This window comes from Hemitrygon akajei, chromosome 8, assembly GCF_048418815.1.
Source record: "Hemitrygon akajei chromosome 8, sHemAka1.3, whole genome shotgun sequence".
NCBI lineage: Eukaryota > Metazoa > Chordata > Chondrichthyes > Myliobatiformes > Dasyatidae > Hemitrygon > Hemitrygon akajei.
The window spans coordinates 161,253,768-161,268,362 of NC_133131.1; the positions used below are offsets into that span (position 1 = coordinate 161,253,768).

The following is a 14,595-nucleotide window of genomic DNA, read 5'->3' on the forward strand; positions in this document are numbered from 1 at the left end:
TCATGATTTTTGAAATTTAGCAGATTTCTTCTCTCCCGACACGCCGCCATAGCAACCTCTCTGCATTTGCAACACTTTTCCAAGCCTATTTGAAGACGAGGGAGGGAGGGAAAACACAGAGAGAGAGAGAGAAAAAATAGTTTCTTTCACTTTGATTTTTTTTATATATATGATGGATACAGAATTCGCAGCACTTGCAAACAAAAGTTCCATCAGTAATGTTGCTTCGGCAGCACCTGTGTCCTCTCGGCCAACCCACCCGAGTATTTCTCACGGACGCCGGTACAGCGCAGGAACTGGAGAGAGAGAAAGCAAGAGAGGCTCCAAATCCACCGACTGAGGGTATCTCCAGGCCGGAGCTTACCACCAACCTGTTAGCTAATGGTTGGTTAGAAGGTCTCCTCACTTGTGTCGGTATCACTCCACGGGGTCATCGCAGTTGCTCTTCCAGCCAGAAAAGAGGAATATTTTAAAAAAAATAAATGGGCCGGGGCCCGCGGTGCTGACAGGGCCTCCCTTGGAGCCAGTTGGTTTGCAAAGGGTGGGTGTATGTATGTTATGTGCGTGTAGGTGGCGGCGGAGGAGGAGGGAGAAGGGGGCAGGGAGGTGGGAGACTTTCTCTCTCTTTTTTTTCCAGACCCCTCTTGTTTTCTTTGGGAGGGGAAGTGAGGTGTGTGGGGGGGGGCGGCTGATTGAGGGAGGGAGCGAGCGAGCGAGGGAGAAGGGGGTTAGTCCGAATTGCTGCAGCGGACTGACTGACTGACAGCACAGAGGGAGGGAGGGAGGGTTGTTCTCTGGCTCTTTCCAAGATGGCCACCAACGATGGAGTAATGCAATAACTTTACATCGCGACTGACTTGTTTTTTTTTGTTTTTTTTGGGGGGGGGAAAAAAGTTGAGAGGCTGCTTTTTAAAAAGAGACCCTCAAAGAGACAGGGAGGCGAAGGAGGGGGAGAAGAAAATAAACTGCATTCTGGCCCTTTTTTGTTTCTCTTCAGAAGAAGAAAGAAGAAGAAGAAGAAGCACCATGTCTGATGTGTGTGTCTGTTGCTGGCAAACACCTTTGGATTAGAGCCGGCGAGGACTTCAACCGAGAGCTGGGGCTTTCTCTCTCTTCCTTCATGATTTGAGAGGAGGATTAAAGGAACAAAAAAAAAAGCGCCTTAGATTATATTGGATCTACTCCCCGAATTTCTCTTCCTATGTTTTTCTCCCCTCTCTCTCTTTACATTTCTCCTGTCACCATCACACACAGAATATTTTTTTCTCTGCGCCCGTGCCTGGAAAGTTTTGTGAAAGGCAGGGTTAAGCTACCGTCGAAAGGAGAAGAAGGGGGAAAAGTCTCTTGTGTTTGTTTCTTTTGCCAGGAGCGAGAGGGATTTGGAAAGAAGAAGTAATTAGGAAGAATTTGAAGGGAAACAACAAAAACCTCGACGCGTGAGGCCGGATTTCTCTTATATCAAATCGTTTTTGTGCGTGGGGACGTGGCAAGAAGAGATTTCAAATATATGTTTTAAAGGGAAGGGAGGAAAACCCCTCAACATCGAAGATTCTGGATAAAATTTCTGCTGACCGCCAATCTCCTTTGACCAGAACAGAAAACTTGTTTACTGTTCAATAGAAAGCCGACAACAATAACGGAGAGAGCCTTTTGCGTTAAATTCTAAAATATTTACAGGGGGGAAAAAAGAATATTCTTTTCTGTTCTCTCAAACTGAACCGAGCGCTGTTTACACCGATGACAGTTGAGGTCATGAACACAAAAACTCCGCTCTTCTAGGATTTAGAAGGTAAGTTTTGTTTAATTAAAAATAAAAGTTTCTTTTTTGATTTTAATTCAGAGGTACAGAATCGGTTTGGTGGCCGGGTTGCGTGGTTTCGCCTCCCTTTCAGGCCATTGGAGAAACGGGAGGGAGGGAAGGCAAGGGGGGGGGGGGGTCGGTCTGGGCGCCATTGTGCAACTTGCTCAGTCATGGTTTGTAAGCCTCCCCCAGAAGCTCTACTCTTGACGACTAGTATGCATCTATATTTCACTTATACTTCTCAAAAGCTAGCCAAAAAATTTTTTTTGCCAAATACTCAACTGCTCTGCGAAGTGATCACTTCAGGGGGGGGGGGGGGGGAGAAATTTTTTTTTCCTGCTAATTGCACCATTTTGTTGACGAGAGTTGGGGGGGAGTGGGGAGTCGAAGTTGGGGAAGGATCGGGAAAGAGAATACTGGGTGCAAAATAAGAGCATTCAAGGACTTTTAATGCACAGTTCCTGTAACGACCGATCACTTTTATTTTCTGTTAACGATATTTGTGTCACCATTTTGTTGACCGTAGGAGTTGGAGGTGGGCGAGTTGTTGGTGGGTGGTAAAGAAAATAATAGGCATGCATTAAGTGTGTAAAAATGCATGGTTGCCGTGAGAATTGATTACTTTATTGGCTTGCAATTTTTTTTCTCGCTTTTTTTTAACTGGAGTTGGAAGGGGAGTAGTTGGTGATGGAAGAGGAAAAATACTGTTCAGACATTAGCGTGCAAAATGCACGATCCCCCATAAAATTTAATAGCACTTTTTCCTTGGTTTTAATTTTCATTACATACTGGAGGAGTTTGTAGGGGTTGATGATGGAAAAAAGGGGAGGAAAAGCACATCCAGACACGTCTGGAGACAAAGCCAGGAAGCGTCCCCTGAAAAGCTGTCAAGCAGGATTATTTTTCCTAAAAAGCAACTTCAATTTCCACGTTTTGTGATTGGGCGATGGAAATGTTTCATTAATATGTAGGGTTTGCCTATTTCCCCGACTTTAAATTTGTTTTTTTTTATTGATAGCAAAACCGCCCAAGCCCTTGTGTGTCCAAACTGCGCGGTCAAGTTGCCAAGTGTAGTTCTAGCCGCCCAGTCATGGCGGATCCGCTGTCCGTGTCGGTGTGTGACCCGAGTGTGTGTATTTTTTTATTTACACGCTACTATTCTTAATTTGCATTTTGACACCTCGCGGATCATTTTACATTTCCAGCTGCTTAATGTAAAAATCAGTTCGTTTATGTTCATATCGAGTTAATGTAAGAGTCGAGCATTTTCAAAATCTGCTTTGACGTTGTGACATGGCCTGAAGGTTTTGGGCCTTCTTGCATTGGCTGACATTGCTCAGTTGGCAGTTTTAAATTTCCTCCTCTTCGTTTGGTGATAGCTTGTTAAACTCATAATGTTACAATAACAAGACTTTGCAACCCCAGGTCTCAGCAAGAGACTTGGATTGCGATAGCATTTTCACTTTCCTTTCAGGGTGTCTCAAAACAATTTACATCCAGAAGTGTAACTGTTGTAAAGTCAGGGACGTGGCAACCAGCTTAAGCATAAGTGCTCAAGATGATAAATATTGGCCAATCAGTGCAAAGTAGGTTCATGGGTTCTTTTGCATTGATCTGAGATCTGACTAAATTTCTCATCTGAAAAATGACAGTGGTACTCCCTCAGTATTGTATGAATTGGTATTCCAGGTTTTTCTGTTCAGTAATATATATAACTTCTAATTTGTGAGCCCTCTATCAGTAACTTTGGGAATTGGTGTAAGACCGGCCTGACTTGCTGATTATCTAGCATTCTGTTTCTGCCTATTTTGGGGAAATTGCTGGATCTGTTAAAGTTATCTTCAAGCCTTTGGATTGTATTTGTTTCAGTAGTGTAATGCCAATGGCCCTTTATTCTGAAAGGCCATAAGCTAGAGAAACATTTTTAGAACAAAAACAATGCTGGAGCAACTCAGTAGGTCCAGCAGTACCTTTGGAAGCAAGAGGTGTACGTTAATGAGTTGGAACAAGACCCTGTATCAGTCTTGGTGTAGGGTCTTGATTTTTGACTTGCGTCTTTTGCCTCCACAGATGCTGCTTGACTTGCTGGGTTCTTTAAATGTTCTGTTTTTTTAAAATTCCAGTATCTGTTGTCCTTTTTGTCTTCATTGTAGTTAGCAGCTGGTCAGTTGTATAGTGACATAGAAATAGATTAAAATGTTAAATAACAAAATAGTTTTTGATTTTATCATTGCATTTCATTAAGAACAATGGATTTTGGATATCTTCAACAGTCAAGTTGGTTGGTGGTATCAATTTTAGAGTTAGTATTGTTGGAGGAGGAAGTGAATAGTAACAGGCCATAATGTTGACTGCTAATTCAACAGATGCCTCTTTTTTAAAAGAATAAATGAGCCTGAAGTTTGTGGGGGGAAATTTTTCATAGAAAAGCATTTTATTATGACAGTTGGGAATTGCTGGGCTATGGAATATATTTTGATTCCTATTTATTTATTGACATACAACACGGTGTCAATCCTTCTGGCACTTCAAGCTGCGCCACCCAATAATCCCCTGATTTAATTCTTCTTGACTGATCACAGTGAAATTTACAATGACCAGTTAACCTACCAACTGGTACATCTTTGGAATGTGGGAGGTAACTGGAGTACCCAGAGGAAAACCATGTGGTTGTGGGGAGAACGTACGAACTCCTTACAGGCAGCGACAGGAATTGAACCTGACTTTAAAGTGTGCTAACCTCTACGCTGCTGTGCTGCTCTCGTGTTAGTCCATGCTTGCACTTAGCTAGCTTGTCTCCTCTCCATAGTCGACACATTCGCAGCAGAAAATGTGGACTTTAATATTTTTGTTATTAACATTGTGGAACTTTTTTGAATTTTGTAATGTTAACTTTTGAAAATTTAAGTCTGGTTTATATAACTAGCACTGTGTTTGAAGAAACTGATTCTTTACAACAACTTTATTTTGAGAGTGATGATTGTATTTTTGGGCCTGTTAATTTTGGACATGTATGTATATATTCAGATTCAATGACACTAGGGGATCGAACTTGAATAATATACAGATTTGCGGGAATTCCTAACTGGTTGTGGTGAACAGTTCTATAGGCATTCAACATTCACCAGTTCTGTGATATTTTACTGCAATGGAATTTAAAATGGAAATATGTCAAGAGTAATATTGTAATGGAGACTAAATTGCATTTGTGCTACTTGGTGCTATTTGTGCTACTATTTAATCTGTTGCTATTTTTAAATACTTTTAATCAAAAAGCAAATGACTGTTGATGCTGGAAATCTGAAATACCTGAAAATGCTCAAGCAGCATCTGTGAAGAAAGAAACTGAACTTGGGCTTTGGGTCAATGATCTTTCATTACAATCATTACAATCTAAGTTCACTAACTTAGTGCAAGAACTCTGTACCTATGTCCACAGATGCTACCTAATCTGAGTATTTCTAGCATATTCTGTTAACACTTAATTTGATTTTCTCAATTGAGTCCTGTAAATTGAAGCAAATATTCTTCATATTATCAAGGAATTATGCTTTTAAAAGTAAAATGTAAAGGTGTGTCCACATGAGAGATCAGGATACGTGAACCGAAGGCTGGTCAAAGAGATGTCTTTTAATGCATATCAAAGATGGACGTGCTTTTGGAAAAGAGTTTGAGGTTGGGGCCCTGGTAGCAGAAGCCACCGATGCCAGGCAACTAAAAGATGCAAGGGAGTTAGTTGAAAACTCAAAAGATGTAAAGGTTCTAGGAGTGGATAGAAAATAGGTAGAATTTTTAGAAAATGAACAATTTAAAAAAAGATTTCACAAAAATGAGAAAATCAATGGATGCTGGAAATCAAAACAATACAGGCAAAATGCTGGAGGAACTCAGCAGGCCAGACTGTATCTATGGAAAAGGGTAAACAGTGGATGTTTTGGGCTGAGACACTTCTTCAGGACCTTCTGTGGTGCTTAAAAGAGAATTCTTGTTTTGTGCAGCTGATGTTAACATCTATCTATTGTATTTATTGTGGTCATTATAGATTCATAAACTAATCTGCATATTTTGTGAATTGAAATTATCCTTATGAGTAGAAAATATTGCTATTAATCATATGGTACTATTATCAATATTAACTGGGTTGGCCATCACAGACTTTTCCTGCCATGCATAGTATATTATGATTTCATCTAATTTTTAAGCGAACTATCCTCCAAACACGAGATATTGGAGGTGTTCGAAGACTGAAAACATTATACAAACTGACCATTTTAACCTCTGTCATGGGAAAAGTTCTAGAAACAACAATTAGAGACTCAATTTGGTTTGGTGCTAATTTAAAAAAAAAAATTCGTAATTTATTTTTTAAAAGGGTTTATGAGTAAAATAAACTTGAAAAGATGTAGTATATTTGTTATCAAAACAGAAGGCTAAGGAATAAAAGGAGGTGTAGAAGCATAGAAAGAAAATTGGCCCAGTGATGCAGCAGTTTGTGTTGCTGTCTCCATAACCCAGTCTCAAGCCTGATTTCCAGGGATCTTCATGGTATTTGCATGTTCTCCCTGGATTGAGTGGGTTTTCCACAGGAATGATGTTTTACCCCTTCATCACAAAGGTGTGCCAGTTGGTACGTTGTCAATTGTCCCTTGTGTAAAATGGGTATTATGAGTTACAAGATAGTTGATGGGCATGAGTGGGAAGAAGGAAAACCTTCTGGAGAAAGTAGGGGTTTAGGAGTAATAAAATTGTTGTTAGAGATGGCACTAGTTTGATGCACCAAAAGATATCCCCTCCTACCATAAAATGTAGAAAACAAAATCATAATAGAATTCGGGGTTGTCCCATTTGAAGCAGAAAGTGGGAGTGGGAATATTTAAATTCATGAATGGTATGGTTGATGGCAAGATTCTATTCTCATTGATAGAATGAATGATATTAACTCATTTTCAAAAGGTGATGTTTTTATGCAGATTGTGTCCACTGTTAGTGGTAATGCTAACATTCAAAGGGGGTTGGATTAGATTGTTCCTGGTACCTTATTACATGACAAGAAGCAAAAAATGCTGAAGACAAATGCAAATGGACATGGTCAATGTTCAAGGAGCATTTGATGGCTTTGGGCATGCACAGATTGGAGCTTCGAAGAATAATTGGGGGGAGGGTCCCATTGAAACATATTGAAAGGCCTGTCTAGAGTGGAAGTGGAGAGGATGTTTCAAATAGTAGATAAGTTTAAGTGCGGAGGACACAGCCTCAGAAAAGAAGGGCATCCCTATGGAACAGATGGTGGTGAATTTGTGGAAGTCATAGGGTATATATAAAGAGGTTAATAGGTTTGTGATCAGTAAGGTTGATGGGAAGAATGGGGTTGGGAGGGGGGAAATTGGCCATGATGGTATGGAGGAGCAGAGTTGATGGGCTGAATGGCTTAATTCTACTCCAATGTCTTATTGTAATTTTATTATAACAATTTGATAAATTTAATGTTATGTAATTTCCAGGAAGTTTACTTCATCTATTTAAAATTACAAAATTGGTGATGATGTTGATGCAGCAATGAACTAGCTTGGTCAGATGGGCTATACTAAAATATGACTATTTCCAGATTGTGTTTATTTCAGTCACAGATCCTCATCACTTTCACATTTTCACAGCATAATTTCTGAAAATTGGTGGATAATCTAGGTGCAAAGAGTATATTTTAAAAAAACTTGCATTGTTTGGCTGATTTCTTGGGCAACTTAAAACTTGCTGAATCACTGGAAGCTCTTCATTACAGGGCCACCTACAGTCTTTTTACAAATTGAGTTATGTTCACCATTCAGTGTGAATCTAATGGGATCCATAGCTAATGCAAAGCTGTAGTCCATATGCTAAGTAAAATGCACAATTTTTCAGAAATTATGATAAGAGTATTTACCTATTTAGTAAACATAGTCTCTGTCTTAGACTTAAATTTAATTTATTGTTTTGCAAATTGAATTTTTAGAAAAGAACTATATATTTATGTAGAGATACAGCACGGAACAAGTCCTTCTGTCCCAATGAGCCACACCACACTGCTCAGCAACCCACATATTTAACCCTAGTAGGTCAGCTGTGGGCAAATAGGCTGAGTTCAGTTAGAGTCCAGCTAGAAACAAAGTGGAGATCAGTAATATATTGTAGTTGTGGCTTATTTGTTACACTGTTGAAAATTTTTTTTTTCAAAGCTGATGTTTGGAACAGATATTGAAAGGTATGCAAGTTAATTTATATATTTATATTCAAAATTAAGGAATGAACAGAAATTCAAGTGATGAAAGCTTTTTAAAAAAAATTAAGATGTATGCAGATATTTGTGGATGTATACAAAATATTTCAGTGGAAGTTTTAACCCCAGGTCTTGAAAATCTGTATTTGGTTCTCTTCTCTATTAACCCTTTAAGTTAATGATGAATTTTATTTTTCTTGGGGCTCATTATCATAGTTTTCTTGCTATATGAGAAATAGTTATGAATGGAAATGGAGTGGGATTTGATATTTCTCCAGTGAGCACGTGGTAAATTACTTCGTGATTCTGGGATATCAAAGAACGCTGGCTATGTTGAACATTGTTGAACAAGTTTTAATCAGATTAGGACTTGGAGACTAATCAAAAGGAAGAGTGGGTTTTTGTGCTTTCATCTGTTTGCCCTTCTGAACTCTTTCTTGGATCATTCATTTCATCCTTTCCAGCAGTGGTACAGCCTCTTGACTTCAGTAGTTTTATCACGTATGAGCTAGATATGTAACATCAGTAAGTTTAAGCAATAGGTTTGGTAGCATTCATCTATATTTAACTGCAAGTTTTAAAGTTTTATAACACTGAAGGCAAGTGTTCTGCTATGGGCATGTATCACTGAAGCATGTGGATGAACTTCCCTTCCCCAGCCCCTCCATGAACTTGTGTTGTAACTTTTACATTTACTGATTACCAGAAACACATTTTATTTTCTGAAGAAAGTTCGAGTATCGACTCTCATTGAATGTAGAAGAATATATCAGAACAGCATCAGGCGGAGCAATCAGATCTGGTGAAGTTACAATACAACAGAAGCAACATGTCAATGAATCAGCTAAGTAATTCTACAATTAGCATTTGAACCTCTGCAGTCCTGCCATATTCAATCAGGTGGTGGTGAACAATAATAAGTAATAGACTTCCACGAGGGTGGAGAATCCCACATTTGAGTGTAATAGGTGAAGCCCAGGGTGAGTGGAAGAACCATCCTTGCAGTTCCATGAGGTCTTCGTTGTCAATTGAGTTCTCTCAATGCAGCAAATGCTAAGACATTTGACACAACCCCAATTGTAGCGCTGAAGGATATTCTGAAACTTGCTGCATTGCTGGCTAAGCCACTTCTATAGCGTTACACTGGTGTCTGCCTGTTCAGTTAGAAAATTGTCCAGGTTAATTATGTTTATGAAAATCCCGACCCAATGTGTAAAGGAGCTTGTTTATTTTAAATAGCCTCCAATCCATCATTGCAGGTGTTCTTTGTGTGCATGACTTACTCGCAACAATTTTCCCATTGATAAAGCAGTGTTCAGGCTTGTACTAGTGATGGCAAGTAATATTAAGACAAAAGTATCAAGCAGTAAATATATTGAGAAAATGAAAATCTCCCCTTGGAAGTTCATCTGTCTTACCACTATTGGTATGTCAGGGTGGTTGACAAAGGCTGGGCAAGGATAGAAGCTGAAGAACGCCCATTGATATGAAGGAAGTTGATTGAATATTGCCTTGGTCTGCAGATAGCATTCATTGCTTCATTATTAGAGAAGAACTACAGTCAAAAGGAATACCTCATTTTTCAGCTTGCAATGACCAGACGATGATGGTTGGGCCTTGGATTCAGAACCAAAGAACTTTTGCAGTGATGTGTGGAGTATAGAGAGATCAAAGTGTACTTGTGCCCGAAACAAAAATTTAATGTGTATCTGCTGTAAGTATAGAGTCATAGAGCTGAAGACTTGACGTCAAGGGCACATTAGCCATGATCATTTTGAAAGGCAGGGCAAGCTTGAGGGACTAGGTAACTTGTTACTCCTATTTTCTTGTTTGTGTACACTGAGGTTGAGCTAGGCTTAAATCATAACATAAATATTATCAGTATGAGAGACCAGGGATTCTCTTAACATCCAGAGTGTTTTCACTTTTTGATGCACCTGGGCAATTTTCTGTTTCGACATGTCAATGCTATAACTGTACGAGAACAGATTGATTGGAGTCCTAGCAGATTCTAGTGTACAGCTCTTTAATACTAACTGCAATGCTATTTGCAGAAAGACTTCTGATTTTTTTACTTGGTCCCCCATAATTTGTTATTTTAAAATATTGTAAGTATCTGCCATGTTTAAAATCTGCATCACAACACTCAGTTGCTAATTATTAGGTCAGGCAACATCAGTGGAGAGAAAAACAAGCACTATTTCAGAATTGGAAAAGTCCTAACTAGTACTTCATTCCTGAGAGTTAAATTATTCTCCCTAAAAGCAACCCAAACTTGGAAAGCTAGTATCTGCAATTATGTTCTTGGTATAAACTTTTCAGACATATTATTATCGGTTTCTGAAATTCCAGTGATATCACCATTGTTTCTAATGGAAGCAAGTTACTTGGGGCAAACTGCTTTGCTATTGATAGTAAATGGCAGGTGGCATAGTCCATTCTTCCAGAAGTTTCACGGCATAAGTCTTTGGTTTGAAAGTTGTGCAGCCACTTTTCTTCTGATTAAGGCTGTTAGGCTGACACATTTCATATCAGCTTCAGTTGAATGTTGGTTTTTGTTTTCATGTTATTAGTTGCAGTGCCATTTATAAAAGATTGAATTGCATTGACTTCTTACATTCTACACATACATGAGTAAAAATCTTTACATTGTCTCCATCTAAATGTACAATGTGCAATCATAGTAATTTATAATAAATAGAACGGACAGTGTAACATAGAAATACACTCAAATCAGCGTGAGTTAATCAGTCTGATGGCCTGGTGGAAGAAGCTATCCTGGAGCTTGTTGGTCTTGGCTTTTATGCTACGGTAGTTTCACAGATGGAAGCAGCTGGAATAGATTGTGGTTGGGGTGACTTGGGTCCCTAATGATCCTTCAGGCCCTTTTTACACACTTGTCTTTGTAAACGTCCTGAATTATGGGAAGTTCACAACGACAGATGTGCTGGGCTGTCTGCACCACTCTGCAGAATCCTGTGATTCAGGGAAGTACAGTTCCCATACCAGGCAGTGATGCAGCCAGTCAGGATGCTCTCAATTGTGTCCCTGTAGAAATTTCTTGGGATTTGGGGCACCATACCAAACCTCCTCAAATGTTTGAGGTGAAAGAGGCACTATTGTGCCTTTTTTTTTAACCACATAGCTGGTGTGTACAGATCAGGTGAGGTCCTCGTGATGTGGGTGCTGAGGAACTTGAAGCTGTTTACCCTCTCAACCCCAGATCTATTGATGTCAATAGGAGTTAGCATGTCTCCATTCCTCATGTAATCCACAACCAGCTCCTTCGTATTTTGTGACATTGAGGGAGAGGTTGTTGATACCACTGTCAGAGAGATGACTTCTTTTCTGTAGGTCACCTCGTTTTTGTTTGAGATTAGACCAATCAATGTAGTGCTGTTGGCACATTTAATTAGCAGATCTTGGGTATACAGCAAGTAAAGGAGGGGACTTAGTACACAGCCCTAAGGGGCTTCTGTGTTGAGAGTCATAAGGGTAGAGGTGAGGGAACCCACTCTTAGCACCTGCTGGTGATCTGACAGGAGTCCAGCATCCAGCTGCACAAGGCAGGGTGAAAGCTGAGGTCTCTGAGCTTCCTGTCGAGCTTGGATGGAATTACGGTGTTGAATGCTGAACTGTAGTCCAAGAACAACATTCTCACATAAGCATCCTTCTCCAGATGCTTAAGGATGGTGTGTAGACTTGGGGCTATTGTGTCATCTGTCATTCAGTTGTCTCGGTAGGTGAATTGTAGGGCGTCCAGCTTGGGAGGTGGTACCATGCTACAAATAGAGTCCGTGACCAGCCTCTCAAATCATTTGCATAACGTTGAGGTGAGTGCAACAGGACGACAGTTGTTCAGTCATGTTACCGTGGTCTTTTTTGGTACAGGGACAATGGTGGATAATTTGAAGCAGGAGGGCACTCGGCACTGGGAGGGGGAGAGATTAACTGTCTGTAAACACACCTGCCAGTTGTGCTGCGCACATCCTGAGTACTTCCCCTGGGATGCCATTCGGTCCTACAGCCTTGCGACTGTCCACTGGTTGGAAACATCTGTGTACCTCAGCTTCATAGATGACCAGTTTGCTGGTTGTAGCGGTGGCTTTCCTCGGAGGCTCAGTTAGTGACATCGAACTGAGTGTAAAAGCGATAGAGCTCATCTGGGAGAGAGGCTGCGATGTTGGCAGCGCCACTACGTTTGGCTTTGAAGTCTGTGATGGTATGCAACCCTTGCCACTAGTCACGTGTGCTATTCGTTGTGAATCTTGACTCAGTCTTGTCCTTGTATTGTTGGTAGCAGCCTTGATAGCTTTACGCAGATCATAGTTGCTTCTCTTGAGCTCCTGCTGATTGCTGGCAGCATAAACACTGTGTCGCTCAGTAAATGCTGCTGGCACAGAACTATTGATCCAGGGTTTCTGTTTCAGAAAGACCCTGACTAACTTCTGGGGGACAACATTGTCAATGCACTTCTGGATGGAGCACGTGACTCCATCCACAAACTCAAGAGACATCCTCATCATGGAAGACATGATCTGATCTTATTACAAGTTAATTACTTTTATTGAGACAAGTAAATGTAGCAGTTTTTTTTTTAAAGTACAGTTTACTTGAGGTAGTTCACTTGAGTAAATTGCAAATTGGTAAATGCTAGAAGATTTTAGATTTTTTTGCTTAAGACCTGGTGACTATTCAATGATCAGCAATTGAAATACATATTTTCAAATCAGTGGAACTTGTACTTGTGATTTGTTGTTTAAGTATAAACTATCTTATCTGATCATTGAATCTTGAAAATGACAACTGTATCCTGAGTGCTCTAAGGTAAAAGGAATTTAGAGTTAATGCTTTTGAGAACTATGGTAGAACAGAAAACTTGATATTTTGCTGAATTAGTTTGCCAATTGTGCATGGTTGGAACAATAAGTAACAAGTTAGTCATGTACAACAAAAAAACTAAAATGGTTTTCAGACTCATGATTCCCATAGCATTTCAAACTATGGCAATTGATTAGATTAACTGGCAACAGTTTTTAATGAGGAATTTTAATCTCTTAATGTAGCCTTGTATCACAGGGTCACATGTGAACATGCATTAGAAGGAAGACAATGAGGTAAGTAAAGGCTTTGTATGTATTAGCTCTGGGTTTTTGGTTATTTTCTGGGGTGTTTCAGGTTATGGGATTAAGATGGCTAAAGTTATTGCCGATAGTAGTGGACTTGGAATAGAGTTGCTTATGTCAAGCTTTTGCTTGCAAACATTGTCTTACATTACCAGCACTTTCAGCTTGTGTTGCAAAACAGTGATGGGGGCCATGTATAATGATTTCTGTTGCTTTTATGTAGAAGTGATTTGTCTTTTGTCTTTTTGTTCCTCTTATTCAAAATGGGCCCCACAGTGAAAGCCTGATGCTTTAGGTTTTGATGCTTTAGGAAATTTGATAATGTTATTTTAGACCATTTTGTCTATTTTTTGAAAAAATATTGCTCATCACAATTTTTAAAAAATGCTTCTTGATTGCTTTTCATACTTAGAATACATTTTTAAAACAGATCATGTAAGCCAGTTACTTTTGAACAGAAAACCATAGTCATTTATTCATATAGAACATAGCTAGAAAGTAAGAGGCGTGCAAAGTCTGCTCAACTGAAGATTCAGACAAGGAGCAGGAGTAGATGGCTTCTATCTTTTGAGCCTGCACTATCATTCATTGATATCATGGCTAATCTACCTCAGCACCATTTTCCTGTGCTATCCTTATATCTGTTTAGTTAATATCCAGAAATTCAATTTTTTTTCTCAGTGAAATCAGTGACTGAACTTCGCTGCCCTCTGGGTTAGAAAATTCCAATAATTTTCCAGCCTCTAATCAAAGTAATTTTTCCTCCTCATAGTCAAAAATGGTCTATCCATCATTCTGAGATTGTGACCCTGTTTAACAAGTCCATAGGATATAAGAGAAGAATTAGGCCATTTGACTCATTGTGTCAGCTCTGCCATTTGATCATGGCTGATTTATTTTCCTTCTCAACCTCATTTTCTTCTCTTCTCTCCATAACCTTTCATGCTTTTGCTAATCAAGAACCTTTCAGCCTCAGCTTTAAATACACCCATTGATTTGGGCTCCACAGCAGACTGTGTGAAGAATTTTATAAGTTTTAATATGATTACTCATTCTTAGCCCTGAATGGTGGACCAGTCTTTTCAAACTCTCCTTGTATGATGAACCTGTGGTCTTTGCTCTACTCTGAGGCAGGTTTTATTTGGGGAAGAAGATCAAAATTACGTACTACTGCCAGCGTTGTTTCACCCAAATCCTGCCTAATTGGAGCAAAACATCATTTCTTGTGCTCAGCATCCCAAGTATCACTTTCCACGTTAATTGGTTTCTGCATCAGTGTTAGTTTCCTGTGAACTCTGTACAAACATACCCGGGATTCTTTAAACATCAACTGAGTCTTCAAATTGCTAGTTCCAGTTTTGGTCATCTCAGTTTTTGCTCATTATGTTTTATCTGCCGTGCATGTAGATCACCCA

General features: G+C 39.5%; 1 protein-coding gene across 10 annotated transcripts in view; it reads left to right on the forward strand.

Moving 5' to 3' along the window:
* The first annotated feature begins 447 nt into the window (after nt 1–447).
* The window catches only part of kmt2ca (lysine (K)-specific methyltransferase 2Ca), a 469,037-nt gene continuing 454,889 nt past the window's right edge, over nt 448–14,595 (forward strand). For 9 of the 10 annotated variants that reach the window (XM_073054927.1, XM_073054926.1, XM_073054928.1 and 6 more), the window contains exon 1: nt 829–1,789. The gene's annotated coding sequence lies outside the window, so the exon portion shown is untranslated. Of the gene's footprint in view, nt 542–828; nt 1,790–14,595 lie in introns of those variants that run through there. The other variant, XM_073054925.1, reaches the window with a different exon arrangement.